Genomic DNA, 27,614 nt, shown 5'->3' with positions numbered 1-27,614 from the left:
TCGACTGACTGGAAATCCTACAACAAGAAGCAAGGAGAAAACCAGAAGGAAGCACGGAGGAGCTGTAAAAGCCCAAGGTACGGAGACACGCGGCGCGCGAGAAGAGGACGGAGCCGGAGAGGAGGGAGGCCGAGTGCCTGGCGGGCGTTCCCTAGCGGAAAGGAGATAAAACTCCGACTGTGCTGGGCCCCTGACTGCTCTGAACCCCAGTTCTGGGCCAGACCCCGGGGACTCAGGCTCAGCCATAGGGAGCTGGGCTGTAAGGCGAACCCGGGGAAGCGGAGAAAGGAGGTCCCGGAGGCGCGCACACTGCCCCCAGAGAAGGGACGGTCGGCTGTGCCGCGGGATTGCCCTGACGGGAAGGAGACTGGGGCTCCAGACTGCTGTGAACGCCATCTCCAACTTCACTTCCAACTGAACTGAACCCCAATACCAGGCTCATTGTGGGAGAGCATAGACTGTTTGGCAGCAGGCGAAAATCGAGGGCACCTTTCTCTCAGAGGCGCCGGCAGCGAGCACTGAAGGACCCGCATAGGGCGGGGCTGACGGAAGCCAAAGCTGCAGGCTCCACCCTGAAACCCCGTCCCATCTGTAACTGCGAAATGCGACAACAAAATAGATCACAAACGAAAGAAATGGAGGACAAAAAGCGTCTGGATATAGAGTTCAAATCTACGCTTATAAGGTTTTTCAAGAATTTCCTAGAAAAGATGGATAAGGCCTATGAGGATATGAAAAGAGATCAACTAGAATTAATAAGGAGTCAACAAGAAATGATAAGGGATCAACAAGAAATAAAGAATACATTGTCTGAAATAAAAAATATTCTACAGAGTCCTAAAAACAGAAGGGAAGATCGCAAGAATCAAGTCAAAGATTTGGAACATAAAGAGCCAGAAGACACTCCTCCACAGAAGCTAGAAGGCAAGAGAATCCAGAAAATTGAAGATAATGTAAGAAACCTCTGGGACAACTTCAAGCGAACCAACATCAGAATTATGGGGGTTCCAGAAGATGAGAGAGAGCAAGATATCGAAAACATACTGAAAGAAATAGTGACAGAAAACTTCCCCCACCTGGTGAAAGAATTTGACTTACAAGTCCAGGAAGCGCACAGAACTCCAAACAAAAGGAATCCAAAGAGGACCACACCGAGACACATCATTATTAAAATTCCAAGAGCAAAAGATAAAGAGAGAATATTAAAAGAAGCAAGAGCAAAGAAGGTAGTAACTTATAAAGGAGCACCTATACGATTGTCAGCTGACTTCTCAACAGAAACCATGCAGGCCAGAAGGGAATGGCAAGAAATATTCAAGGTGATGAATAGCAAGAACCTACAGCCAAAAATAAGCTACCCAGCAAAGCTATCACTCAGAATCGAAGGCCAGATAAAGAGCTTCACTAATAAAAAAAAGCTAAAGGAGTTCATCACCACCAAACCAGAATTATATGAATTGCTGAAGGGGGTTCTTTCAGAAGAGAAAGTAAACAAAGATAAAAATTATGAACAACAAATACGTAATTATCAACAAGTGAATCTAAAAACCAAGGAAATTAAAAAAATCTGATGAACAATATTAACTGTTGAATATAATAGAATGAGAGGTATGGAAGGGGAGTGAACTGACGATTCTTGGGGAAAAGGGGAGAGGGGGGCGTGGGAAGAGACTGAACATAAACTGTGCACCTATGGATGAGGACAATGGGGAGAGGGGAAAGGGCAGAGGGTGGGGTGGGAACCTGGTGGAGGAGAGCAATGGTGGGGGGGGGGGAGGAACATTTGTAATAATATGAAAAATAAAAACTTATTTAAAAAAAAAAAAAAAAAGCAGGTGAAGGGGGTTAATGGAAAAACGGGACATCTATAATACTTTCAATAATAAATTAAAAGTATGGTTCAAAAAATAAATAAATAAATAAATAAAAAATAAAAGCATTGGCACGGCCCAGCCAGTGTGCTCAGTGATTGAGCATTGACCTGTGAACCAAGAGGTCACTGGTTTGATTCCCAGTCTGGACACATGCTCGATTCAGGGGTTCAATCCCCATTGGGGGGAGTGCAGGAAGCAACCAATCAATAATGTTTCTCTTTCATCAGTGATGTTTCTCTCTCTCCCTCTCCCTTCCTCTCTGTAAAAGTCAATTTAAAAATCGTTTCTTTGAAAAAGAAAAGTGTTGGCATGAAAGTTTTCTACTCAAACAAACCAGGGGCTTAAACGATAACGCATCATCTCACAGTTCTGGAGGCTAGAAGCCCAAAATCAAGGTGTTGGCAGGGTTGGTTCCTCCTGAGGGTTATGAAGGAAGGATCTGGTCCAGGGCTCTTTCCTTGGCTGGTAGATGTCCTTCTTCTCCCTGTGACTCCTCACATTGTCTTCCATCTATCCTGTTGGTATGTAAATTTCCCCTATATGACATCGGTCATATTGGGTTAGGGCCCACCTAATGACCTGTTTACCTTCACTACACCAGGAAAGACTCTATTTCCAAACAGGGCCCCATTCTGTGGTACTAGATGGAGGACTATAACATGTCTTTACTGGGGGACATCATTTAACCCATGACTGACTCCAATACCCATGAGTTCAAATCCAGGCTGGGTTATCCTGGACAGATTATTTAAACTGTCCAGTGTTTCTGTGTCATCATTTGGAGAATGGAGATCACATCGCCACAGTCATTTTGCAGGGTGATGGTGAGGATGCTGTGAAATAAAGTGTGGGAGAATGCTGAGTGAGTGTAGGCTTTTACTGTGACAAATGTGAAGTGGCAGACTCCTGGGCGCTATCCCATTTGGATGTCCATAGGCATCTCACCCCCCACCCCCCTACTTAATTGGCTCCTTTTCCAGTCTTACCCATGATGGGAAATGGTACCCCTAACTACCCGGTTGCTCAAACATCAGGATTCCTCTTGGGTCACCTTCCCCATTTCACTCCATCAATGAGTCTGATCAATCGGTATTCATCCAGGGTCACTTGATATTCTCAATCTATTTGCTTCTTTCCATCTGTACCAGGTAGATCTCAGAACAAGCCACCACCATGCTCTCTCGGACAATCTCTTAAACAAAACAATGACCAGTCTTCCTCTCTCCTCTGAACCATCTTCTCTATAGGACCCAAAGGAATTATTTATTTAAATTTTAAATTTAAGGTATTACTTTGATATACTTATATATTGTAATATGTTTGCAGTTGACATGATATAATATTTATCACATTACATCAATTAGTACAATATTATTGTTTTTATTCATTTTACTATGCATTAGATTTCTATGGCTTATTCACTACTTATTACAAATTTGTATCCTTAAACACCATCCATCTTGTCTACTCTGCCACTTCCTTTTACTAGTTTGTTGTTGTTGTTAATCCTCACTGGAGGATATTTTTCCATCGATTTTTAGAGAGAGAGGAAGGAAGGAGAGAGACAGAGTGAAAGATTGATGCGAGGGAGACACATCGATTGGTTGCCTCCACATGCACCCAGACTGGGCTGAGGCTTGATCCTGCAATGGAGTTATGTGCCCTTGACCTGAGTCAAACCGGAGACCCTTCAGTCTGAGAGCCGACACTCTAACTACTGAGCAAACTAGGGCTGTTTTGGTGTTTTTTACAGGTTTGATTTTTTTAGATTCCACCTGTAAGTGATACCACGCAGTCCTTGCTCTTCTCTGACTGACCTTGCTTAGCACACAGAGTGTGTTCAAGGGCCGCCCGTGTTGTCGCAAGAGGCAGGCTCTCCTCCTTTCTCGTGGCTGAATGATAGTCCATAGTGTCTATGAGCCACATTATTTATCGGTTCATCCGTTGATGAGCATTTGGTGTTGTTTCCATTCTCTGCTATTGTGAATAATGCTTTGATAACCACGTGAATGTATCTCATCGAAATCCTGTTTTCATAGCCTTTGGGTAAATAGCCAGATGCCGAAATGCCAGAGGGTATAGACACCGAGTTTTCATTTTTTGAGGAAACTCCATATGGTTTTCCATAGTAGCTGGACCAATGTACATTCCTATCAACATTATATAGGGAGATCTTTTAAAAACATAGGTCCCATGCTGTCTTTCCCTGCTTAGAGCTCCTGATGACTTTCCATTGAAATTAGAACAAAATCTGTCAGCCCTTGTTCTGGCTTCCCAGACCACCGTGAGCTCTAAGCCTGCCTCAGAGACCGTTACTTCCTACTCCTCACGCCCTCCATCATGACATTCCAGCCAGGTGGGCCTTCTGCCTCTTCCTCCAATGTAGCAAGCAGAGCCAGCCTCAGGGCCTTCGCCCTGGCTGTTCCCTCTCCTGGAATGTCCTTCCCAGAACTTTGGCTTTCTCCCCACGTCATTGGGGTTTCCGCTCCAACATGACCTCATCCTAGATTATGCTGGTTCGCCTACTCCCTCAACACTTTAACTGCATTATTACTTTTTAAAAATATATATTTTATTGATTTTTTTTACAGAGAGGAAGAGAGAGGGATAGAGAGTTAGTCATCGATCAGCTGCCGCTTGCACACCCCCCACTGGGGATGTGCCCGCAACCAAGGTACATGTCCTTGACCGGTACCAAAACCAGGACCTTTCAGTCTGCAAGCCGATGCTCTATCCACTGAGCCAAACCGGTTTCGGCTTAACTGCATTATTTTATATGATTGTCCTCATAGCGCTTACCAACCTCAGGAGTGGACTTGTTTGTTCGCCTAGGGTCTGCCTGTGTCATCAGAATGCAATGTCTCCCTCAAAGTGCCTGGTACTCCATAGGCAGCGAGTAACTGAGGAGATGGAGAGGACCAAATACAAAACCGTACGCCCTTCTCTTCCCCCCGCTCCCCTCCCCTGAACAAAACCACCGGCGGAGGGAAGAACCGGCGGTGGAGATACCTGCTTTGGGAAGAGGGTCAGGGGCTGGGAATCCCGGCCCGGCCCGGAATGGGAGGCCCCCGCTCCCACTGCGGCGTGCAGGGCCCTGGAAGCGTGGGTGGGCTGGGAACAGATCCGCTCGGGTGGAGGTCGGGGCCGGCGGGGTGGTTAAGCCCGTCAATAAAAAAAGTGATCCGTGCTCTGTCTCTGCAGCTCCTCAAGGGAAATAAAGCCGTTTGCTTATAAAGCATTTCCATAAACATCTCTGAGGATGTGTATTAGGGGTAATCTTGGGATGTGCATTAAACTAAACAGGGTAGTATAAACACAGGAACAGGCTGAGAGGGAGAATAAATGGCTCGGCTAGCTCCGGCCTGGTGGCCTTCGGCAACTGTGCAGCCTGCAGATACCCAGGGTCTCCAGCTCTTTCTGTAAAGAAGGTGGAGAGCCACGGGGGAAGCCCAGCTCGGGGAGATTCTCCAGTCTCTGGAAGTAAACCTACCTCCAGGCTTAGGATTCCTGGAGTCCTCTATGCGAAACACACGGAGGTGGTAGAAAGGATAAGAGGTGGCATCCTCTGTGCCGGATGACCGTGTTCCACCCTCCCTCACACAGCTGCTGGGAAGGTAGCCCATCGTCTCCATCGCACAGAGGAGACCCGGCTCTGAGGAGCGCGCGGCGCTGGGGAGGCCCCAGAGCTTGTGGGAGCAGAGCTCGGCCCCAGAGCCTGAGCACGGGGGGTTCTCTGCGGAAGGAAGGAAGCATCTGCCTTTGTCGCCGCCTCCGGACGTGTTTGGAGGAGCCTCCAGGGCACCATGGAGTTGATCATATGCCCCCGCTGATGCTTTCCTGTTGGTTTGGGCAAGAAGACTCTTTTCTAAAATTAACTATTCATTTTTGTTCTCAATATAGGAATGTGTTGTTGAATTTAAGAGGTTCCAAGGCTTGTGACAGGGAGGGAGATTTCCCTCTCTCTCTGCCCTTGCCCCCAATTACCCCTCCCCCAGGCCCTGCCGGGATCCGTTTCTTTGTGACTCCTTTGAGAGTGATGGTCTACCCCAGGCAATGGACATGGACATGCTACACACACACATACCTTTCTTTTTAAAAAATATTTTTTTATGATTTCAGAGAGATGAAGGGAGAGGGAGAGAGATAGAAACATCAATGATGAAAGAGAATCATCGATCGGCTGCCTCCTGCACACCTCCCCCTGAGGATGGAGCTCACAACCCTGACTGGGAATCAATGCTCAACCACTGAACTACACCGGCCCAGCCACCTTTCTGGTTATGGATAGTCTTGCTTCTTGCTTTTTTACTTAACAATGTATTTGGCAGTCTATTCCGCAGCTCCATCTATAAATACCATTCTTTAAAAAAAAAAAAAAAAAAAAAAAAAATATATATATATATATATATATATATATATATATATATATATATATATATATATATATATATGATTTTAAAGAGGAAGGGAGAGAGAGATAGAAACATCAATGATGAGAGAGAATCATTAATTGGCTGCCTCCTGCATGCGCCCTACTGGGGATTCAGCTCCCAACCTAAGCATGTGCCCTTGACTGGAGTTGAACCCACGACCCTTCAGTCTGTAGGATGACACTATCCACTGAGCCAAACCAGCTAGGGCCAAACACGATTTTTTTTCTTCCAATTTTTAAAAAATTGATTTCAGAGAGGAAGGGAGAAGGAGAGAGAGATAGAAATATTAATGATGAGAGAGAATCACTGATCAGTTGCCTCTTGCACCCCCACCATGGGTTTCAAACTTGAAAACCAGGCATGTGCCCTTGACCAGAATCTAACTCAGGACCCTTTAGTCTGCAGGCTGACGCTCTACCCACTGAGCCAAAACAGGTAGGGCCAAACACAATTCTTTTTGTTTTTTTTAAACACCATTTTTTTAATGACTTCATAGTATATCACCATATGGATGGGCCAAGATTAATGTGGTCAGAACTGTTAAACTACTTAAGTATTTAGCCTGTTCCTGGTTTTTGTGATTATATTTTATTTTATTTTTTAAAATATATTTTATTGATTTTTTTACAGAGAGGAAGGGAGAGGGATAGAGAGTTAGAAATATCAATGAGAGAGAAACATCTATCAGCTGCCTCCTGCACACCCCCTACCAGGGATGTGCCCGCAACCAAGGTACATGCCCTTGACTGGAATCAAACCTGGGACCCTTAAGTCCAAAGGTTGACGCTCTATTCACTGAGCCAAACCAGTTAGGATGGTTTTTGCGATTATAAACAATGGTGGGCGGGTAGGGGAGTATTGTATAATTTTGTACATATGTATTTGTGCATATAGTTGTAGACATGTATATGTATATCTATAGGATCAAAATGCAGAAATAGAATACTGGGGCCTTTAGAGATTGTTTTACACTTTCCCCTTCATCTTCATCTGCAATCCGAATTCCTTCTCTGTCATATACAGATACCGCTGTGTATTTAAAATGATTCCTTCCAATCTACTTTCTATATACTTACCTTTATTTGTGTTATGCAGCTTTAAATATACATATATATGTATGTACATATATACAGTATTATTTTGTGTATATTTAACTTATACAAATAATATTTTAAAATATGACAGACATTTCTTTATAGCTTTCATCAAACTTTTCTTCTGTTAACTATCTTACGTATAACCACACTGTCATTATTTTTTTAATTATTGAATTTATTGGGGTGACATCCTATATAATAAAAGCCTAATATACAAATTAACTGAATGGTGGAATGACCAGCAGGATGACTGGTTGCTATGAAGAGCACTGACCACCAGGGGGCTGCCCCCAGTCCGCAGGCCCCAGGCCAGCCAAGGTGGGTGCCAGCGGGGGGACCCCTGATCACCCTGCCAGCTGCCCTAGAGGGAGGTGATAGGTGGTGGCAGTGGGGTCTGGAGCTGGTGAGCAGGTGGTGCCAGGTTAGCCAAGGCAGGTGCCAGTGGGGGCCCCCCAATCGCCCTGCCAGTCATCCCACAGATTTGTCGGCCAGGCCTAGGGACCCTACCCGTACACAAATTTCATACACTGGGCCTCTAGTTGGTTAATAAAATTCTATAGGTTTGCCGAAGCAGGTTTGGCTCAGCAGTGGAGCATTGGTTTGCGGACTAGGGGGTTCCGGGTTCGATTCCGGTCAGGGGCATGTGCCTTGGTTGAGGGCATGTCCCCGGTGGGGGATGTGCAGGAGGCAGCTGGTCGATGTTTCTCTCTCATCGACGTTTCTGGCTCTCTAGCTCTCTCCCTTCCTCTCTGTGAAAAATCAATAAAACATATAAATAAAAATTCTATAGGTTTTACGCGTACAATTTTATAACACATCACCTGTATATCGTACTGTGTGCTCACCACCCAAAGTCAAGTCCCTTCTGACACCATTTATCTCCTCTTTATCCTCTTCTATCTGCCCCCTCCCCGTTCCCTTCTGGTAATCATCATACTGATGGTTTATTTTGTTAATTAGATTAAAAAATTCTATGTGTTGTCAAGCTGGTTACACTTTGAAAATATTTCCTTCTGGTCCATGGTCCAGTGCAGGACCTCATATTATACCTATGACAGTTCTACCATCTTTCCTTGTCTTTCATGACTGTGACACTTAAAGACTGCATGTCTGTTATTTTGTAAAATGCCCCATAATTGGAGATCATCTGATGTTTTCTCGTGGTTGGAAAGAAGACATGCATTTTTGGCAAGAATACTACAGGGATGACATGTGCTTCTCCATGTGTCTTACCAAGGCCTTCATATTGTTGATGTGGCATCTTATTAGTGATGTTAGCTTTTTAAAAAATAATTTTTATTTATTGATTTTTAGAAAGAAAGAGGAAGGAAAAGAGAGAGAAAGAGAAACATCTATTTGTTGTTCCACTTATGCATTCATTGGTTGATTCTTGTACGTGCCCACAACCTTGGCATATCGGGATGATGTTCAACGCAGTGGTCAGCAAACTGAGGCTTGTAAGCTGCTCTATTGACTAAAGAGTTTGCCGACCACTGCTCTAACCCACTAAGCTCCCTGGTAGGGCCAATTTTAAAAAATCATCTGTGGAGCTGTAAATGTAAACGTTTTTTAAAAATGCAATGCAAAAAAAAAAGTTAAATAAACAATGGGACATGAGGAAAAGCTTCAGAAATGCAGAGGCAACATGTCCCTAAGTTTTAAAACAGTAAAACCTTGCTTTTGATAGGTCAGTTGAAGAACTAAATTGGCTGTTGAGCAGGTCAGAGCAGGACTAAACCATTGAGGAAGTTGGCTCTTGTATTGCCTTTGCTACATGGAAATTACCTTCATCAACATTAGTCAATCAGCTGTTTTCTTTCTTTCTCTCTCCTCTTATTTGCTTGCCTAACCTATTTCACAGTCTTGGAGCATTAAAAACAAATAGCTCCTTCAAATGTCTGGCAAGAGCTACAGAGGGCAGGGACACAGGGCTCCAGAAAGGCTAAATGGCAATATTATCACCAACGTTTTGCTGATTGTAACGTCTGTTTCCTGGGAGGCAAGAGTCAGAGAAACTGTCACCAAGTTAGCCTGAGGCTGCTCAAGCCAGAAGTCAAAACATCTGGGAGAAAGTTTAACTCAAAGATCTGGTTGTTTCCACATATCTGGATTCATTCATCTGAAAACTATTTATTGAGCACCTGCCGTATGTCAGGCCACGGACCAGAGTCAGGCAGGGAGGGTGCCTGGGGCACAAAATGTAGGTGCCTCCTTTGTCCCATCCTCATCCCCACACCATGCCAGGCACCGAGGAGGATAGAGGAGTGTGGGGGGGGGAATATATATATATATATATATATATATATATATATATATATATATATGAGGGAATATGCTATTTGACCCTCACACCATCACAAAGATGGCACACCCACAGCCAATAAGGAGGGACAATGCTAATTGACTACAATGCCCTCAAAGATGGCAGCACCTACAGCCACAAGATGGTGGCACCCAGTCCCTTCAGCCCTGCTCAGTGTAGGCACACAGGGGCCTGGCCTTGCTGCATGCCTGCCTCTAGAGTCCCCCAGTCCCCTCAGCCCCCCAGCCGCCCAGAACCAGCCCAAGGTGCAGGCAAGCCTTAGATGGCAGCTGCCTAGCTGCCCAGGGCCTGCTGAGGCTCAGGTAACCAGGGCCGGCTGAGGCTTGTGCTGCCAGCAATGGCAACAACAGAGGTGTGATTGGAGGTGTAGTCTTCCCCTGGTCACTGGGTTGCCTCCCACTCCTGAGGGTCCCGGACTATGAGAGAAGGAAGGTTGGGATGAAGGGACCCCCCCCTCCTGTGCATGAATTTTCATGCACGGGGCCTCTAGTGTATATATATATATATATATATATATATATATATATATATATATATATACATATATATATATATGTATGATCGAGTCTTCACTCACACTTTAGGACTGCATATTTGGTGCTCAACTGGTTCTGTTAGAAACAGAAGGCTTGCTCACCCTTCACCTTGGCCTTACTAAATGGCCACCCAAGTCTTGCTTTGGTTTATTTCTCACTTTGCATCCCCAGCTTGCCCTTTGGGGCTCAGGACTGGCTTGGACAATGGAACATCCTGGCCCCTGAGCGCCTAGTGATGCTGGTGCTGCTACAGACGCATTGACCACTCTAACCTACAGAATACGACCTGATTATCGCTGTCTGCACACTGAGGTCACACTGGTCTGTAGCTTGGGAGCGGTCACCCACAGAGAAGAGCGGCTGAGACTAGATTCAAGCCTGAGGTGGATCTGAATGACACGAGTGGGTGCTCTTCAACAGTCCATCTGGTCAACTCTTACTTCCTTGCCAGCGTGCTGGGCTCAAGGCATTGCCTGGAAATGCAGGCAGGGCTGCTGTTTCTCCCTGTCCAGTACCAGCCTTGGCAAGATGCAGTCACGCCAGGTGACCCCCAGGGTGCCATCATTACCTGCCATCCTACCTTCTGGCCCAGCTGCAAAGAAAGGTTCTAGCTGAGCTTTCTGGCCCCGTCCACCGTCCGACCCAATCTACCCCAATCTGTCCCCTTGTCTTTCAGCATCTTCCTCCAACCCTTTTAGCCACCCTGTCAGCAACAATATTCATAGCCGGCATGCTGTGAGTCCTCACTCCTCCCTTCCTTCAAACTACCATGTTATTACTCACCTGCCTACGACATGCCAAGCCCTATTGTTAGCACTGGGATGCAACAATGAACAAGAGCAGACCTGGTACCCGTCCGCATGGAACCTGGGGTCCAGTGGAGGGAGATGGACATCAATCACAGACGTGCTCTCAGATAAGTAGACAGCCGCCATCCCACTCTGGGGTCATTGGTACGAAGAGGAGGTTCAGGGTGCTGGTGAGAGAGCTGGTTAGTCCGAGGGGGCTCCTGAGGAAGGGACCTTTGAGCTGAAACCTATAAGATGAGGTAACGGGTCAAATGGGCAGGAAGAGCATTCTGGGCAGAGGGAACGGCATGTGTGCATAGGGAGCTGGATGAGTAAAAGGAACTGCAGTCCTTGATGCTGAGCAAGGCGGTGGGACCAGCTATGAGGCTGCAGAGAAATATGAGGCCATCTTGGAAAAGGCCTGACATCCCGCCTCCGAGTATTGATGGGGAGCAAGGGAGCTGCAAACGGACGAGTTCCTGGCATGGTCTGGAGCTTTGGCGGTGGAGAGAGCGAGGGGGGAGCAGGGGAGTGAGGGGTCCCCGCTGACCAGCACAACTGACTAGAGCAACTGCTGACCCTGCTGTGACCTTCAGTGACCTTCCTGGATTCAGACCATCCCCCCTGCCCTTGCACAGGTGGGAAATTACATAGAAGTCTGTACGTAAAAGACCTCTATGTTTTCTGGTTTTATCTGTTTTTCTCTCTGCTCTTGAATGCCCAATGGAAAACTTTTTGGCCAGTGAAGTGAATTATATAAAGAAACTAGAATCTCCTCTCTTCTCCTGTCTCCGTGTCTGTCCCATTCTCTGAGGGTACCATCGCTGAGCGCCAGAGGATAATGAGCTGAACAGAAACAGTTCTCATGTCACTAGCGGCTTAATTTCATCAGCAAGTAAAACGGCTCCTGATACCACCACAGGTCCTTCTCATTTAATCAACCTGGCGATGTCTCAGAGGCTTCCCAGGTTGGAATAACCAAAGCGATGGTTCCTTCCTAAAGGGTTATGGTATCAACAGGTGCACACCACATATTCGGCCCTCTGCCTGTCCCTTCCAAGGTGACCTGGCCTGGGAAACAGAGAGTTACAAACAATAAATAGGTACGATCTCATTTATATAAAAAACAAAACAAAACAAAACAAAACAAAAACATACCCTCACTCAGCTGCGTTGGTGTCATCTAGGACCATGGTGGGCAAACTGCCACTTGCGAGCTACATGTGGCTCTTTTGGCCCCTTGAGCGTGGCTCTTCCACAAAATACTACGGCCTGGGCGAGTCTATTTTAAAGAAGTGGCGTTAGAAGACGTTTAAGTTTAAAAAATGTGGCTCTCAAAAGAAATTTCATTTGTTGTACTGTTGATATATGGCTCTGTTGACTAATGAGTTTGCCGACCGCTGCTGTAGGAGCTTGTTAGAAATGGGGGAGTCTCAGATCCACCCCAGACACACTGAATCAGGACCTGCATTTAATGAAGTCCGCAGGGGCTGCTCTGGTACAGGAAAATCTGAGAAACACTACTGTAGACGTTTACATTTACACACGTACACAAACACCTCTGAGTGTATTCTATCTACATACTTATGTATCTATCTATACCTACACAGAAATAGGTGTTTTTTTTAAAAAAGAAGAAAGAAATAGGTACAGTTGGCCCTTCTTATCCTTAGATAGATTCATGGCTTCAAACAACCTCCGATAGAAAATACTTCTAAAAAATCACCTTGTTGCCCTGCCCAGAGTAGCTCAGTTGCTTGAAGCGTCGTCCCATAGTCCTGGGTTTGATTCCAGTTAAGGGCACATACCAAGGTTGCAGGACTGACCCCTCAGATCCCCTGTCTCTCTGTCTCTCTTTCTCTTTCCCCTCCTCCCTCTTTAAAATTATTACTTAAAAATATATTTTATTGACTTTTTTTGCAGAGAGGAAGGGATTTTTTCTAGAGAGTTAGAAACATTAATGAGAGAGAAACATCTATCAGCTGCCTCCTGCACACTCCGTATTGGGTTTGTGCCTGCAACCAAGGTACATGCCATTGACCAGAATCCAACCTGGGACCCTTGAGTCCTTGGGCTGACGCTCTATCCATTGAGCCAAACCGGTTAGGGCTAAAATTATTATTATTTTTTTAAAGCATTAACATGAAGATCACTTTGTTGCTGCCATGTACTATGTAGTTAGGCCTACGACAGTTGTGTCTGTACTGAATATGCACAGACTTCCTTTGGTTGTTTTAATTCCCTAAACATTCCGGTACAAAAAATATTTACATAGCATTACATTGTATTATGTATTACAAGCAAGCTAGAGATGACTGAAAGTATACAGTAGCATGTGTATAGATGATGTGCAAATACTGTGCTGCTTTAATGAAGGGACTTGAGGTGTATAGATTTTGGGATCTGTAGGCAGCCCTGGAACCAGCCCCTCACAGACAGGAAGGGACGGCTCTGTATGAATAGAAACATAAACGCTCAGAAAGGTCTGGAATCATACGTGTTCATTGCTCCCTGTTACTTTTGAGGATGACGCGGTGATGAGGTCTGGGGGGGTGGGAGGAAAGGAGGGCATTCAGGGGGCACTTTCACACGTTACCCTCTATCTTTCTGAATTATTTTTTTTTTATTGGCTTCATCAACAGGGGGAACCTGTGAACGTATTACTTGGGTATCTTAAATTTAAATATGGAGGCTGTGAAACCGAAGGCATGAAAAGCCGGCCTTGTAAATGACAGGGGCACCTCGGGTCCTTCCTCTCCACAAATGGGCTAATAAACCCTTTGATCTGCCAATTTCACTCGCAGAGATGCGCCCTTCGAATTACTCACACATGTGTGAAATGACGTCTGCCCAAGATTAGTCAGGGGAGCGCTGTTTGTAACAGCAGCAGATCAAAGGGCGCCCACAGGCCCGCGGGTTGGGAGCGGTTAAACAGATTAAGGTACCTTTACAGTGGAACACTATGTAGCCATAGAAAAGATTGATGAGCTCCGTGGTACTGAGACGGAACAATGGCCAAAACCAAGGGGCCATCCCGGGAAGGCCAGCCACACAACCTATATGGCCTGTTCACATTGTGCAGAGGGGAGGGAATTGGAGGACGTGTGTATGCTGGCTTCTGCGCTCACAGCCTATCACTGAGTGTTACACAGAAGGAGCTGTGCTCGCCAGGGGCAGGGAAACAGGCTGCAGGACAGTCCTTAAGGGACTTTTCACTGTTTGTGAGACTTTGTGATCTCAAACCACTTGGCAGCATTACCTATTCAAAACTCTGCCGAACCAAGAACAAAACAAAACAAACAGCAGCCTCTAGGGTTCTCTTTATTCCTCTGAGAATCCTCACGCATGGGAACTCCATCTGGGGAACTCATTGGGAGCCCAATAACCCAGGGTTCCCATGAAAAGAAGGCAGCTTTTCAGGGAAGGACGGGGGCATTCTCCATCCTAGGGGACACCACACATACCCCCATGCTCCCTTTATTGCCCTTCCATCCTTTGCTGTCTCGTTTTATGAGGCTCAGCCTTCTTTCCCTAGAGGTCCCGCCAGTTTTCTTTACAGAGAATATTTAAATTAAAACATTTCTGTGATGTTGGGCCGGGCCAGGTAGCTCAGTGGGTTAGAGCATCGTCCTGATACTCCAAGGTTTCGGGTTCGATCCCCGAGCAGGGCACATGCAAGACTCCACCAATGAATGCATAAATAAGTGGGACCACAGAGCAATGCTTCTCTCTCCAAAGTCAACACATTTTAAAATTTTTCTGTAATTTTGCTTTTATACCATCTACTGTCACATTTAAAACATTTTTTATTTTCAGATGGAAATAATGAATAGGAAAGAGTTGGTTTCATCCTTCCTCCATCCCACCCTCCTACCCAACTACTGAAACCAAAGGGAACAGGAAGAGCAGACGAGGAAATGGGTCAAAACCAGAACATCTCCTGTGTCTCCAGGGCTGTAGGCCTCACTCCCAACACCTGGAAAACAGAATTTTTGAAAAGGTGCCGCATACTTGTAAAAACCTCAATTGTTTACATGGTCTGGAAGCCAAAAATACCTTGTTTCCTACCCTGTTTCCCCAAAAATAAGACAGTGTCTTATATTAATTTTTGCTCCCAAAGATGTGCTAGATCTTATTTTCAGGGGATGTCTTATTTTTCCATAAAGAAGAATATGGTACACATTTATTGTTAAATGAAAATAAAGGAAATTTATTACCTGTATACGGTATGGTAGTACGGTAGTTATCAACACAAACCAGACAAACTGTGAATCTTACAGTATCAAGAATTTACTCATTTATTCAATGACAATCATGTCATCATCTTCTGGAACATCATCATAACAATCCAATTCCTGAATTTCCTGGTGAATTTCTTGTGACTCCATTTCTTTCAGAATGAGTGGACCAAATCTCTCATGTTTAGCAATAGCACTATCTTTAAATGAGTACTTCTTGTCAAGGTAGCCTGCTCGCAGTGCATTTGCAATGCAACTGTCAGTGATTTTCTCCCATGAATTCTTTACTCATGTCACTACTTCTTGCAGTTTAGGTTTCACAAAGTTTTCATGCTGATTTCTCTCCATTCTATTTTCAATGTAGTCATTAACTTCCATGCTCAAATTGTCTTTGAATGGCTTGTTTATTGCAATATCAGGAGTCTGGAGATAGGCCATCATTCCTGCAGGAATCATTATCTGATCTATTTTTCTTTCGTGAAGAAATGTCTTCATGTCTTTACCGTGGTGAGTGCTGGCTGCATCCCAGACTAGCAGACATCTTTGGCTCCCTCGCATAACAAGCGGCAGCATTAAATTGACCCACTTCCTTATAACTGCTTGTGTGGCCCAGGCTTTTTCAGTTTCAAGAATAAAAACGCCCAAAACACGAAATGATTAAAGGTGGGATTTTAGTGCCATCCAGACGAATTGCCAAAATACAGGAAACATGTGCACTTTCGTAAGCAGTGGAGGGAATGTACACTAAGGAGGCACCCCGCTGTTCAATTGTTTGAGATGATTGGCCCATAAACACTGCAGTTTCATCCATAGCAATCATGTTGGAAAGATTGTATTTAGAGAAGTCAGTATCATCAATAAAGGACTTGAATGCAAATGTTCGCTTAATAACTTGAATATCTTCCAACCTAAACAATGTTGTAGATCTTCTTAAAGACAGTTCACTTCGCTGAAGGAAATTATCCAGCCAGTGTTGTGATGCTTTGAAGTCTTCGGGGGCTATGTCAAACTGTGGTGCCATTGCAAGGGCAAATTCTTGAATCTGAGCCCTATTCACAACCAAAGCCTCTGCTCTCCTGTCAACAACCCATTCACAGATCAGGTCTTCCAGCTCGGAAAATAATGGTTGCCGACCCGATCCACACTTGCGCTTTTTAGCATTTCCCTTGTCCACTTGTTCAATGAGGTTACGATACTCTGCTCACCATTTTTGGACCAATGGGATACTCAACATCTTCTCTTTGCAGAAAGCAGTAAGATTTTGGCCCCAAGAGTCTTCCACGATTCCTTTCTTGTACTCCACGGAGTAGCTTTTTCTTTTTGTGCTCATTTCTAGGGGTAAAAAAAAGGAATTGGAGTATCAAGGTGGGGGGAGGGGGATGACTTAAAATGACACAGGGGGGATCAGAGGGGGGAATCAAAATGGCACAGGAGAATCAGAGGGGGGATTACCATTTTAGTAACCCCTTTTGATCCTCCTGTGTCATTTTGACTGCCCCCTCTGATCCTCTTGTGTCATTTTAAGTGATCCTCCTCTCCCTACCCCTGTGCCACTGAACACCTTCACCAGACATCCCCCCTACCCCTTTATCAGACATTTACCCCCTGGGGCCTGCCTGGGGACTGTCACTGGGCTTGCTGGGGCCTGGATCTGAGCTGGAGCAGGGTCTGCCACTGACTGAGAACCTTCAGTCATCATGAGGGCGGCTGCAAGCATCAGGTAGCGTCATCAGAGACAGACCAGCACTCACCACCTTCGCTGGGTCCCATCCAAGCTAATCCTCCTGTTCTTCTACACGCATCTGCGAAAGTCTCTTCACTCCCGCCCCGCACTCACGGCTCACTCCGACCTCCGCTCTGCCTCCACACAGCAGTGACATCAGGACTCTGAGTAACATCACTGGTTGCTAGACGGGGTGGCCCTAGTGACCAGTTTATGGTAAATTAATTTTCATTCTGAGACAGAGCCTGGGGGGGGGGCTTATTTTCGGGGGGATGCCTTATATTTCATTCAGAAGGAAACCTATAAGTAGGTCTTATTTTCGGAGGATGTTTTATTTTCGGGGAAACACAATAGCAATTGCCTTTATCTCCCTCACGCTTTCCTGAGATCTGAATTATGCTTGAGAAAAAGAAGAAAGGAAAACAAGATAGAAAATAATACTTGCTTCTGTAAATATTTAGAACCAACTGAGGAAGACTTCCCAGAAGGGGCGTCTTTCCCGAGTCCCAGTGTATAGAGGGAATCACCAAACAAAGGCCTTTGCGAAGGGATCAGTCCTGAGCACACCATAGCTGAGCATACAGTGGGCCAGCTTCATAAGCAGGCTTCCAGGGGCCCTGATGGCTGTCCAGGAGCACCGAGGAGGGTGAGGAGGGAAGAGATGGGGGAGAGGGAGAAAGGAGGAAGAGGAGGGGGAGAGAGAAGAAGGAAACATCTGGAATATTCCAAACTATCTTCCCAGTTAGTATTCATGAATGCATGAAAGGCTTATCAGCCTCAGTCCCACCCATTTTTTAAAATAAGAAGCTTCTGTCATTTTCTTGTGTATCTGTTATTGGCCAAGAGTGCAATGAATGTTTCCGTTAATGTTTCAGTGAATGTCTCAGTCTTATGTTAAATGATCAGGTATAATAAACAGCCCTTTAAATTTTGCTATATATGTTACTATATATATTATACATGATACTACATATATTAACTATACTATACTATATATAAACTATATTAATATAAATATATTACTAAATATAAAATATATTTTACTATAAAATATTATATTCTATATTATATGTGAACATATTTTATACATAATTTATACATGCAAATTTTGAAACGTTGAAAATTAAATGTGTGACTACTGATTTGTTAAGAATAGAATATTTTGCTCTTAAGATTGAAAAGGTCCTAAAAACTAAATTCAGGTCAGTGTCAGATGACAGCATGATACATTTTGTAGCCATTTATGAATTCCATATTTTTCTTTGGATCGAGCAGAGCTCATAGGCCCTTGAGTCTAGAGGCCCAGAAGCCTACAAAAATATTATTGAAGGTTTAGGCAAAGCAACCCTCAGCATTCTTTGACCCTGCCTGCTACCCAATTCCATTTGCCAGTTATCATAAAGCCATTTCTGATTTCCCTTGTAGCCTGAGGAGGTGAGGGTGAGGCTCAGAGGGGTTGGGGATTGTGTCCAGGTGTGGCAATTAATCTTCAAATATTTCTTAATCTTCCCCTCTATGCAAACACACTGTATGCAAAGACTCTATGTGATAAAAAGAAATATACAAAAAAATCCCTTTAGGGCATTGCAAATGAATATGTAGATCAGGTTCACGAGCTGTGTAAGAGAAGATTCTGGACCCCTAGGCATTATAAGAAAAATGCAAATATAAATCACTATGAGATATCATTTTTTTTTTTCATTGATCAGATTAGCAGATATTGAAGTTTGATAACACTGTCTTTGCAAGGCCTGGGGCAGCAGAACCTCGCCTACCTGGCCTGGCCTCCTGGGTGGGAGTGAAAATTGGTTCTACCTCCTTGGAGGGTATTTAGCAACATTTACTAAAGTAAAAGATGTACATGTCCTTTGGCCTAACAATTTTTCTGCTGGAAATTCAGAGAAAGACCTGACTGAACACGGGACAAATGATGTATGTTCAAGGAAATAAATCGCAGCCTCCCATGTAAAAGCTAAATAATGGAAACAACCAAATGTCCATTAGAGGAAGCTGTCAACATAAGTGATGGCCGTCCAGAATGCGCATTGTGTTGCTGCAGCTGGAGGCAGCTGTGTTTATACTGATACGGAATATTGTGCGTGTGGTGGAGTGAAATGAAAAAGCAAGCTGCCAAACTGTGATCTGGATGCTACCCACTCAGCTGAGGGGGAAAAAAACACTAGGCTGAATCGTGTGAGAGTACCAATCAGCATTAGTCCATTTTTGACACGTAGACATAACAATTTTATAATAATTCAATGTTCTCTATATATATGTATATATACATACATACACACACATTTACTTAAACTTTTTGGGGGGATAGGAGGTACAAATTACTTTATTTGAAGGAATGGTATAAATGAAGGACATGAGTGGATGAATTGGTACAAGTTATCCTATATAATAAAAGCCTGATATGCAAATTGACCAAGTGGCAGAAGGACTGGTGGAATGACTGGCCAATATGATGCACACTGACCCCTAGGGGACAAATGCTCAATGCAGGAGCTGCCCCCAGCCCACAGGCCCCAGGCCAGACACAGCGGGTGCCAGCGGAGGGGGTGGGGGGGCAATCACCCCTCAGAGGGAGGCAACCAGGGGTGACAGTGGGGGCGTGGGGCTGGTGAGCAGGCGGCGTCAGGCCAGCCAAGGCAAGTGTCAGCAGAGGCCCCCTGATTGTCCCACTGGTTGCCCCACAGATTGGCCCTGATTGCCTGTCAGGCCTAGGGACCCTACCTGTGCACAAATCTCGTGCACCGGGCCTCTAGTAGAAAAGATAAAAGTAACTGCAATATGCACACACTGCTCTGGTGATCAGGATGTCACCCACGTGGATAAGGGAAGCTAGCCCGAGGCTTAGCTCTCCTCGCTGTCTCCCAGGGTGTGCCTGCCATGCCAGATTCAGGTGTTCCCAACCTGCACCTATTGGTTACGTGATCACCCAATTCTCTGATGGATTTCGCCTGCTCATTCAGGTAGTGAGTCTCAGGGAAGTCACACAGATGAGGGTCATTTTTGTCAGTGGCCAGTGTGTGCAAGTCCAGTAATTGCTGACTCACACTTTTTTCCAAGTGTAATGCACACTCCACGGCATTCAGCCCATTCTCCCAACTCTTAGGTCTGGTTTCTCGCCATCCTGAAGGACGATGCGGCCACCTCGGTGGTCCTGCAGCTTCATCCGTTTCCCAGCACGTTCCCTCTCCTCGTGAGGTTGGTGAAAAAAATATTTGGCAACGTTCTTCAAAGCCACATCGTCAAGGTCAAAGTTCTAAGACATGGACAGGTAGAGTAGGTGGTATAGAGTTCCAGGTTGGTCTGGCAGTGGATGGCGGCCTCCAGTCCTGGTAGCAGTTCCCACACACCTGGGAGGTGGACGTGGTCATCACGGTCATCACAGTCATCTCGATGGGTGGGGGAGGAGAGGCGTGGCTTCAGAGGAGAGGCGGCTGTGGTGCTGGAGCCATGGCGGGGGGCCTTGAGGGGCTCCCAGGGCACTGTGAAGAGTGGCAGAGGCTGGATCTCAGCTACTGGCTGGGATGGGGGCTGAGTGCCCAGTTCTGTCCAGAGACTGTAGAAGCAGGAATCCCCTGGGACTTTGGTGAGGACTGTAAACTTTTAACTCGGAGAGACCTGTGGATTCACATGCAGTTGCAAGAAACAGTGCAGCCTTGGCCCGTGTTTTCAGTGGTTAGATTGAAGTGTCTCTGGTTTAATTCCCGGTTAAGGCACATGCCTGGGTTATAGGTTCAACTGACCCCAGCCCCCTCCCATACTCCCTCCCCCAACTCCATGGAGGCAACCAATCAATGTCTCTTTCACATTGATGTTCCTCTCTCTCTCTCTCTCTCTCTCTCTCTCACTCTCTCTCTCTCTCTCTCTCTCTCCCTCTCTCTCTCTCTCTCTCCTCCCTCCCTCTATCTCTCTCCCCTCCCTCCCTCTATCTCTCTCCCCTCCCTTCCTCCCTTCCTCCCTCCCTCCCTCCCTCCCTCCCTCCCTCCCTCCCTCCCTCTCTCTTTAGAAATCAATCGAAAAAAATATCCTTGGGTGAGGATTAACAAACAAAAAGAAGAAATAATACAGAGAGCGCCCATGTACTCTTTCCTTAGTTCCCATGTGGTAGCAGGTCACAAAGGTTTAGTGCAATGTCACAGCCAGGATACACTGATACAGCCAAGACACAGGCCATTTCCATCACCACCAGGGTCCCTCCTGTTGCCCTTTCAGAACCAAACCCCTTTCCCACCCCTCACTCTGTCCCTGACCCCTGGCAACCACTAACCTGTCCTCCATCCCTAGAGTTTGGTCATCTCAAGGCCGTTACATCAGCGGAATCACATGGTACGTAACCTTTTGGGATTGGCTTGTGTTCATGCGTATCCTTCTCCAGAGGTCCATCCAGGCTGTTGAGTGTATCACAGCCTGTTCCTTTTGGTCGCTGAGTCCCACCCCGAATGTGCATGTGCCCAATTTACCCAGCCACCTGTTGAGGAGCATCTGTGTGGTTTCCAGTTGGAGCCCGTAGTGAATAGAGCTGCTGTCAAGTTTCATGCATTTTTAAAAATGTATTGATTTTTAAAAAGAGAGAGGAAAAGAGAGAAACGTTTTTAAAATGTATTTTTTATTGATTTCAGAGAGGAAGGGAGAGGGAGAGAGAGAAACATCAATGATGAGAGAGAATCATTGATTGGCTGCCTCCTACACACCCCCTACTAGGGGTCAAGCCCAAAACCCAGGCATATGCCCTTGACTGGAATAGAAGCCAGGACCGTTCAGTCTGCAGGCTGACTGTCTATCCACTGAGCCAACCAGCTAGGGCAACATTGGTTTGTTGTTCCACTTATTTATGTATTCATTGGCTGACTCTATTTTTTAAAAGGAAGGTAGAGGAGGATCCAAGATGGCTGCACAGGTAAACACCTAACCACAGCCGCACACAACAATTTCAATAAAATACAACTAAAATATAAAATGGACATTGCCCAGAGCTACAAGAAAGTCGACTGACTGGAAATTCTACAACGAGAAGGAAAGAGAAAACCAGAAGGAAAGTCAGAGGGGCTGTAAAAGCCTAAGGTACGGAGACATGCGGCGCGCGCGCACGGAGAGGACGAAGTGGGGGGGGGGGGCGGCTGAGTGCCTGGATGGCATTCCCTAGCAGGAAGGAGATAAAAGCTCTGGATTGTGCTGAACCCCAGACCTGACAGCACTGAACCCCAGTTCTAGGCCAGACCCTGGGGACTCAGGCACATACAGAGGAAGCCAGGGCTGTGAGACGGAATCTCAGGGGAGTGGCGAAAGGCAGAGCCCCCGGAGGCGCGCACATTGCTCGCAGAGAAGGGACGGTTGGCTGTGCCGCGGGATTGCCCTGATGGAAAGGAGACAAAAGCTCCAGACTGCTCTGAACCCCACTTCCAACTGAACTGAACCCCAGTTCCGGGGTCATTAGGGGAGAGACTAGACTGTTTGGTAGCAGGCGAAACTCAAGGGCACCTCACTCTTAGAGGTGCTTGCAGTGAGTATCAAAGGACCCTGAGAAACACTGAGACTCAGGAGCCACATAGGGTGAGGCTGACGTGACTGACAGAAGCCAAGGCTGTAGGCTCCACCCTGAAACTCCGCCCCATCCAAGCAGAACACAGAGACTTTTAAGGCTACCAACTCAGGGAAGCTGCGAAAATGCCGAGACAAGGAAATAGGTCACAAATGAAAGAAATGGAGGAAAAGAAGAGACTGGATATAGAGTTCAAAACCATGCTTATAAGGTTTTTCAAGAATTTCCTAGAAAAGATTGATAAGTCCTATGAGGATATGAAAAGGGATCAATTAGAAATAATAAGGAATCAACAAAAAATAATAAGGGATCAACAAGAAATAAAGAATACATTGTCTGAAATAAAAAATATTATACAGAGTCCTAAAATCAGAATGGAAGATCGCAAGAATCAAGTCAAAGATTTGGAACATAAAGAGCCAGAAGATACTCCTCCACAGAAGCGAGAAGGCACTAACCACGGGGCGGGGAGGGGGGGGGGGGAGAAGAGACGCTCAACACAAAAGCTGTCCCCTGGTGGTCAGTGCATTCCCACAGGGGGAGCATAGCTCAGCCAGAAGCCCAGCTCACAGCTGGAGCGTACAGCTGCGGTGGCAGGAGCCTCTCCCACCTCCACGACAGCACTAAGGATGTTCAATTGCTGGCTTAGGCCCACTCCTCATGGGGGAACAGGCCTAGCTGGACATCCCCCAAGGGCTCTCAGATTGCGAGAGGGTGCAGGTAGGGCTGAGGGACCCCTCAAGTGCATGAATTTCATGCACTAGGCAGCTAGTTGGTAATAAATAATTATCAACCTTTGTCCAATATGTCCCAGTTATTGCACTAGCACTTTACATTTATTCTCACTGGGGCTCAAACAAATCCTAGAAGACTATGCTGTTAGTAGCCCAGCCGGTGTAGCTCAGTGGTTGAGTATCGACCTATGAACCAGGAGGTCATGGTTCGATTCCCAGAGAACATACCCAGGTTGTGGGCTCAATCCCCAGAGGTGGCATGCAAGAGGCAGCCAATCAATGATTCTTCTCATTTATATTTCTATCTCTCCCTCTCCATTCCTCTCTAAAATCAATAAAAATATATTTTAAAAAAGAATGTGCTGTTAGTATAATTCACCTTTTATAACTTAAAAAAAGTTTTATTTACTTATTTCAGAGAGAGGAAGGGAGAGGGAGAGAAGGATAGAAACATCAATGATAAGAGAATCATCAATCAGCTGCCTCCCACAACCTGGGCATGTGCCCTGACCGGGAATAGAACTGTGACCTCCTACTTCATAGGTTGATGCTCATTGAACCACACTGGCCAGGCCTTTTTTTAGAACTTTAGGCCATGAAGGCTCCGAGGGATGAGGTGCCCTGAGAGATCGCAGGGCCGTAGGGAAGAAGAACGGGGTTCTGAATCCTAGATCACTCGGGGAGCTGTCCTTAACCGTGGCCAGGCTTCAGAGATGCCCTTGGCAATGACACCTGAGGGTGTCCACCAAACGAAGTGTTTGTGCTGGGACAACAAAAATGAAATATTTGTCCTAGGCAAACGAGTGGACCTTTTCTTCACACCACACACAGAAGTTAACGCAAAATGTATCCGTGAGCTAAACGTAAGCGCTAATCCCAAAGGAATCTCAGGAGCAGACGTAGGGGTCCATCTTCACGACCAAGCAGGGAGCAGTCGGCCCCGGGGCCTCGGAGGCACCACAGACCTGGCTGGCTCTGTCCGTTGCACCCGGGACCCAGTTCTAAAGGGGAAGCCGGCCCATCGGCCTTTGCCAACAAACAAGACAGGAGGCTGTGGGGCCCAGGAACCGCCCAGGCACCCCAGGGTGGGCAGAGCGGCTGTGACGGCAGGACCTGGAAGGCTGCCCCGGCCGGCTGCCTGCTCTCCCCGGGGCTCTGCCAGGGTGGAGCCAGCACTGGCCCTGGATGACAACCAGACATCCGATGGGGGACTGTTTAGATGGGACGGAGAACACAGCTTAACAGCCCAGCGTGGTGGGATTGTCACACGGCGGCACAAAAGAGGCAGAATTATTCCCGCGAAACCATGAAGGAATGTTATTGCCCGGTGACGTTATAAATCAACTTCTCTGTAAATGCAATAAAACAATTGTTTAGTCTGCATGATTCATACCACAAACCTTAGCATTCTGGGTTTTGATCTTATTGCCGCAATAAACTGTCTAGACGGCAATTAACAAACGGTTTTGCCTTCAGATGTTTGGAGGCCGGTACCTCGGGAATCGGCAATCACGAATCCGGAGCTTCTTCCTGGCTCCCATTAATGATCAGGTTGGGTTGATGGGAAAAGCCCGAAATCTTGTCGGAATGAGCCTCCTAGACACCTCCTGCTCTCCCCAGCTCCACGCTTCACCAGCTCATGCTGCCTTATAACTGGCAGGAAATCCAAATGTTCCGCTTTTTCTTAAGCCTTGACTCGGGATTGTATGTCCCTTTAGATTAGAAAGAGTTTGCCAGAAGTAACCTTAAAAGCTAGCAGCATGGAGAGTCTGAACTGGACACCTAGGGTCCCATGAGGCCACAGGAAGAGACTGTATTGGACAGTGACCATCTGTACCTTCCGAGGGCTCCCCAGGGGCGGTGTCCCACCCACAGGCTACCCAGTCAGTCTTCACGTGGTCGCACGAGGGTGCCACTGAGGCTGCCCAACCTCTGAAAGAGAAGCCACTTGCCCGAGGGCCAGAGCTGGTGGGATGCGTTCTACTGGCTCCCGAGCCCTCCTCTTCCCACAGGTCACATCTACACCCACGGAGAAGGGACACGAGGTTCCAAAGACCCGCATTTAAAACCCCAGCCCAGGCTCTCATGTAGCGGCTGCTCCATCGCATGCCCGTTTCCAAGCTGAGGCAAGAAGGGCCCTGTGCACGTGGAGAGGGATGAGGCCGTAGTGTTCCTGGTGAGAGGGAAAGACTGGAAACAACTACGTGTCCACCAACAGGGAACTAGACAGTGCAGCGATGAGACAGACCCAAACTATAGAGCTGTTCCGCCGTTTAGTTAAGGGGAAAGGGACGGGTCTATGTGAACTGCCATCCATTACAGGCCGACGGGAACAAGTTGTAAGACAAAACGCAGAAAACAGAAACCAATGCCATGTATTCTTTACAGACGCTTATTTACACAGGGACATGCAAGGAAAAAGCCCTGGAGACCTGGTTCCCATTGGGAGGGGGACAAAAAGAAATTGGGAGGAAGATCATCAAAGAGGGCTTTCGCTTTATCTGTAATGTTTTAGCTTTTTGCAAAGGATGTGCTCCTTCTTCCTTCCTACCTAACTCCCACATACTTATCCAATCATCTATCCATCCTTCCATGCAGCCATCCATCCACTCATCCATCCATCATCCCTTCATCTACCTACTCACCCATTCAGGCTGCCCTTGCCCGGTACTCTATGCCAGATTGTTGAGATTACAGAAGCCAATAGATCCCAGATTAGTTGGAAAGAAAACCAGGCCCGAGGCGACAGGAAGTATTTAACCCTGAAGGGAACAGAGAGAGAAAACCTGGGAAAGTGTTTGGCTGCTGTCCCAGCCCTGGAGACTGCTGTTTAGGAAGTGACGTGATACCCACTCACCTCCTGGAATCGGGGCTCGGGGAAGGAACCCGGCTTGATCAACATCAGTAACAGCGTGAGGCTGCACCTTTGGACAAATGCTCCCACCGAGCAGAGAACAGAAGTGGGGCTCACGGTGACGGTCTGTCACACTCTCCGAAACAAAAAGGGCTCCTCTGGCGTCTTCCCCATCCTTTCCGCCCTTCCTTCTGCCACCCCCTCACCTCCATTTTTTACCAAATACCATCTGCCTGGGAGGAGACCGCGCAGGCCACGCTGGGGATGGCTGCCTTGTTTACAGAGAAAACAGACTCCTCGGAGTCCCAGGGTTTGGAAAGGAAGCTCTCCCAGGAAGGAATGCCAGGTTTCTCTTCTGTGGGGAGAGCAGTGGGGTGGGGCCATCCTGTCCAGAAAAACCGACTCTTAAATGTCACAAAAATCATATACCTATGGATGAGGACAGCGGGGTGTGTGTGTGGGGGGGGGGGAGGTGAGGGGGGTAAGGGCAGAGGGTGGAGTGGGGACCAGGTGGAGGGAAGTTATGTGGGGGGGAAAAGGAGAAACAATTGTAATAATCTGAACAATAAAGATTTATTGAAAAAAAAATAAATAAAAATAACGTCCCTCCTGCCGACACCTCGATTGCAGAGGAGGAGTTTGTCCACAATCTTTGGCCTTGGCGCCAGGAGCCGCCATTTTTTCAACTTAGCCCTTAACCGGGACTGGACCTTGGTCGCCAGTCCTGTCTCTGTGAGGCTCCCCTCGCTGAGCTGACTCAGGCCTCACACTGTCTCCGTGGTGAAGATGCACCTCATCTCTGAGAGTAACACTGAGCCTTCCCCCCTTTACCCCAGTGACCCCAGGCTGTCTAATTGTCAGCTTCATTCTCAGCGGCTTCAGGAAAGGCTGGTTCTAGTCTGAGGGAGGTGAGGGCGGAGTGTGAAAGCCAGTCAGTAACGGGGAACCGCAATGGGAGGGCCCTTCTTCCTTTCCGATCTCAGCTGGAGGATGAGATGGTCAGAGCAGGGTGTGTGGAGGTGGGCCCTGTGTTTCCACCTGATCTTGGACAGCGTGCGCCCTGGTCTCCTCATCGCTAAACAGGGGGAAGACGTGCCCAATGACATGCGTTCCTCTAGAGTCGCGTTCACAAATCCATGCAGTCACTGCCCACTTACCGCCTGCCCTTCGGCTGCATGCTGGGCTCAAGGGTTTGCCAACAAGGCCTCCCCCAGGAGCTGCAGGCTGCTGTCCTGTTGGAGGGGACATGTGGGAACAGATGACAGATCCGCACACAAATGTAAAGGAGGTGATGTTGGCCAGCAGTAAGTGCATCGAAGACAGTGTGCTGGACATGACTCGGGAAGGGTAGCACTCTCACCAAGATGGTCAGGGAAGGCTTCCTGGAGGAGGTTGCAGTGGAGCTAACACTGAATAACGAAGAACAGGCATGGGGACATCTTGGGGAACACCAGCTGTGG

General features: G+C 46.8%; 1 long non-coding RNA gene and 1 pseudogene across 2 annotated transcripts in view; both read right to left on the bottom strand.

Moving 5' to 3' along the window:
- LOC311624191 (ferritin heavy chain-like) overlaps positions 1–20,398 on the bottom strand; it is a 39,322-nt pseudogene extending 18,924 nt beyond the window's left edge. The window contains exon 1 of the transcript in view: positions 19,903–20,398. The product of the transcript in view is annotated as a ferritin heavy chain-like (transcript). The remainder of the gene's footprint in view (positions 1–19,902) is intronic.
- The window catches only part of LOC311624151, a 244,719-nt gene that overhangs the window by 175,595 nt on the left and 41,510 nt on the right, over positions 1–27,614 (bottom strand). The gene's annotated exons all lie outside the window — the stretch shown is intronic.

Source organism: Pipistrellus hanaki, assembly GCF_964339955.1.
Source record: "Pipistrellus hanaki genome assembly, chromosome: 6".
In the NCBI taxonomy this organism is placed as follows: domain Eukaryota; kingdom Metazoa; phylum Chordata; class Mammalia; order Chiroptera; family Vespertilionidae; genus Pipistrellus; species Pipistrellus hanaki.
Note: the sequence above shows the minus strand (reverse complement) of the source record. Positions and strands in the feature narration are given on the sequence as shown.